Below are 4,503 nucleotides of genomic sequence, written 5' to 3'. Positions count from 1 at the left end.
ATTAGGAGAACAGTGCCTCTGTATGCTGCCCTCTAGGGGCAGTTCCCTTAACATCATGTATGACTCAGTTAATAAGCCTACTGACATGATGCGGGGTTTATTGCCAAACTAGTATTTCTATTCATACAGAGGCACTGTTCTCCTAATTCCATCCTGGAGAATAGATTTGCATATTTTTTACCCAGAATCCCTAGCGGAGCAGGAATGACTTGTAAGTCTCCGTACGCCTATGTAGGCACACACCCTCCCTAATGTGTATGATTCCCCTGATCCATATCTATACTCTGATACAATGCAGTCTGTTTGATCTGCCCTGGCTGACGACATGGGTGCTCTTCTGCCTCACCACACTCTAAACCTCCCTACTTGCGTCTATCATTGATATCTGCTCGTCTTTGCCCGTTCCTCTATGTGTGGGAGCAAAGGTGTCCATAGCCTTTAAGTCATTGTACCTACCTCCCTTGTATTTTATTTGCAGACTACTGATAGGAAAAAATCCACAAAAATGTAAGAGGTTCTCCACTTAAAGGGATTCTATCATTAAAATCACATTTGTTTCTCGATCACTCATAGGAATAGCTTTATTAAAAGCTATTTCTCTCCTACCTTTAGATGTCTTCTTTGCGCTGCCGTTCCGTAGAAATCCCGGTTTTCGTATGTATGCAAATGAGTTCTTTTGCAGCACTGGGGGTGGGCCCCAGCGCTCAAACAGCACTGGGGGCGTCCCCAATGCTGCAAGAGAAATTTCCAGGGCTGCTTCCATCTTCTTCAGGAATGGTCTCTCTGCGCGTTTTCTTCCAGAGCTGGATTCAGACTTCTAGGCCTCGAGCAGAGCAGACTGCACACGCCTGCAGCCACAAGCAAAATGGCCGCTTACACAAGGACAATAATAGAATCCCTTTAATTTTTTTTTTTTAAATAAAGAAAATGTCTGTTTCATAGCACAGGCTGAATAAGGGGGATTGCACGGCTTGATGCTTCCCCCTTCTCTGTTGCTCACTGTCCGTCCACCCCTTAATACAGTGTAGTTTCTTGATCCTGTATTCTGTATCTTGTTTGGCACTGTACCGGTAACCTAGTTGGTATAAGTCCACCAATGCATTGCCCGGACATGCCATGGTGGACTCCCATTGTCATGTGATGTTATATCTCAGTGGTCGTGATGTCACTACCCAGAGGACCACTGCACTGTGTAAGGGGTAATTTTTTTTTAAGGTTTTAAATATTTTTATACTTTTTGCTGTGATTTGCATCTCATTATCCACTCTTTACATGTTCCATTACACCTTTTGTGGCCTTTTTCTTGAATCCATAGGGCAGGTGAAGAAAACATGATGATAGTTTCTAAGAAAAGTGCCCATTTCTTTACTTGCCTCCTTCTGTTATGTCGTCCATGGAGAGGAAGAGGCGAGCTCCTCAAACTGAGAGACCTCTGTGCTATAGAGAGACGGTTCTCTTTCACAACACAGAAGGGTTGTCAGGAATGACTATCTAGCCTTCTCCCGACTCATTTAATGCTGTAAACTGCTTCATATCTTTCTGTCCTCTTCTTCTTTCCTCTCTCCGTAGGCCTCATTGTAAACTGACACTTCTTGTGTATGGAGTACAGACTGAAATTACTCACATAAGAAGTAAAGATTGGAGTAATAATTACAGACGCGGGCACTTTTCTTTAGTGAAGTATATTGTAATGTCACTGGAACTATTGATTTATGAAAAAAAATAAGTGTGCCTATGCCTTAAATTTCTATATTGACTGCTGTATTTTTGTTGATTTATTCTTGAAATTTTATATATTTGTGCTATTTTATATTTATGTATAGAAATATGTATTTATTCAGTATTAGTCTGAAAATGACCCTTGTGGTTTGACGGGCGCATCAATCTTTTTATCTCTCAGGCAATGAATTATAATATATACATTATGTGACTTTCTTTGTATTGGCGATCTATCCTGCTTTTCCTTCGGAGCTAACAAGGCATAGATTAGATATTATTTTAAAGGGGTTGGCCTATTCTCAGAATAGTCATCAATATCAGATTCGTGTGGGTCCAACACTCAGCACCCCCACTGATCAGCTTCTGTGTCCACTGGACTTGCACTGTGTATGCAATCGGAGCTGAGCAGCATCACCCCGGCCTAGCTGCTCTATCTACAGAGCTTTTCTCCTTCCAACTGTACACTGAATAGATCCTGTGACAGCTGATCGTGGAGGTGCCGGGTGTCTGACTGCCGCCATTTGAGAATGAAGCGCATTGTGTGTCCCTAGAATAATATAAGTGTCAGCCTGCCGATTTTTGTCATCATTTACGCCAATGATGGTAAATCTGCCCACACTATGCTCCCTTCTACGAGAGTGGTGAGGATGATGCAAATTTTTTTTGCAGAAAAAAAGTGTTATATGGGAATGATCCGTCGCAACCAATGAGCTTCAGGCCTCATGCACATGACTGTGTATTTTTACGGTCTGGTATATGGGGCTGTGAGCAAAACTTGGACAGGTTCTATTCCTGTCCGATGTTGTGTCCATGACGCGGAAGCAGAGCTGGTGCATGGTGAGTGCCTCCTAGGCCGTTGATTCATGGCTGGCGAAACACAGTTGTGTGCATGCCCTCTCTAGTTATTTTAATATAACATTATGGGAAGTGTTTCAAGACTCATTTCCAGGTGACATTGAGGGACTCACACACTGCATAATGGACTACATTAATTTCTGTGCGGACAGCAGGGCATCAACTGGAAAGGTGAGGTGTTTCTCCAAAAACAAACCATGGATCAACTCTGAGATTAAAGCTCTTCTCAAGCAGAAAAAGAGAATCTTTAGATCTGGTGACAAAAATGGCCTGGATGAGGTGCAAAAACAGTTGGGACAACTGATCAGAAAGCGGAAAGCCAACTACAGGCAGAAGATGGAACTACAGATGGGGGAAGGTAGAGTCTCAAAGGTGTAGGATAGCCTTAAGGTAATAGCTGGACATAAACAAAAGGCTGGTCACCAGATAGAAGGTGACAGGAAGTGGCTTAAAGGGGCGCTATCAGCAAAATTATGCTAATAGATACCCACATATGTGTGAATAGCCTTTCTAAAGGCTATTCACGCATATGTGGGGCTCTATTAGCATAATTTTGCTTATAGAGCCCCTTTAATGAGCTTAATCTATTCTTCAATAGATTTGACTCCAAGCCAACTCTCTCTTCACCAGCATGTCAGCCAACCCCCCTCCCCTCACACACCAAGACCCAACCCCCACCGACCTGCAGTCAACTGCAATCTGACTATCTGATCCTCAAGGAGTCTCAAGTGTGTAGGGAAATCAAGAGGATTAAAGTAGACAAGGCCGGAGGACCTGATGGGATAAGCGCAAGAGTTCTTAAAATGTGCGGAGACCAGCTGTGCAATGTTATTACGCACATGTACAATATGAGTCTAAAGCCAGGAGTGGTACCTCAACTGTGGAAAACATCTTGTGTGGTACCAGTCCCAAAGAAACCCAACCCGATGGTCTACAATGACTACCGACCTATAGCACTGACATCCCACCTGATGAAGGTCCTAGAGAGACTGGTCCTGACACACCTACGTCCCCTAGTGAGCTCCGCTCTGGACCCCCTCCAGTTTGCCTATCAACCAGGCATTGGGGTAGATGACGCCATCATCCACCTTCTTCATAGAGCTCTCTCTCACCTGGAGAAACCCGGGAACACTGTGAGAATAATGTTCTTTGATTTCTCCAGTGCGTTCAACACCATTCAGCCAGGGCTACTGAGGGAGAAGCTGAACCTTGGTGGAGTGGACCATCACCTGTCCAACTGGATCCTAGACTACCTGACTGACCGCCCTCGGTATGTGAGAGCCCAGGACTGTGTGTCTGACACTGTGATCTGTAGTACGGGGGCACCACAAGGTCCAGTTCTTGCCCCATTTCTCTTCACACTGTACACTGCTGACTTTAGGCACAACTCCTCCAGCTGTTACTTACAGAAGTACTCCGATGACTCTGCTATAGTCGGCCTTATCACTGATGGCGACGATAGGGAATACAGAGACTTAAACCGGGATTTTGTTGAATAGTGCCAGCAGAACCAGCTCAGGATTAATGCTGGGAAGACCAAGTAGATGGTGGTGGACTTTAGTAAACGAAGAGGTGCTCCGACCCCGGTGGAGATCCAAGGGACATGTATTGAGATAGTCAGGGCCTATAAGTATCTGGGTGGGCTCCTCAATAATAAGCTGGACTGGGCTAATCACCTGGAGGTGCTGCACAGAAAGGGCCACAGCAGACTCTACCTGCTCAGGAGGCTGAGGGACACTTCTTAGAGCCTTTTTCAACTCTGTGGTTGCGTCAGCCATCTTTTTCGGTGTGACCTGCTGGGGGAGCAGTATATACTATTTCATGCTTGTTATGGCGCCCCCTGGTGTTCTCAAAACATTCACCTATTTATGGCTCCTGTTATGAACAGAAGCTAATGATGCACATTAGAGATGAGCGAGTACTATTCGA

Source organism: Leptodactylus fuscus, chromosome 1 (assembly GCF_031893055.1).
Source record: "Leptodactylus fuscus isolate aLepFus1 chromosome 1, aLepFus1.hap2, whole genome shotgun sequence".
Taxonomy (NCBI): domain Eukaryota; kingdom Metazoa; phylum Chordata; class Amphibia; order Anura; family Leptodactylidae; genus Leptodactylus; species Leptodactylus fuscus.
Note: the sequence above shows the minus strand (reverse complement) of the source record.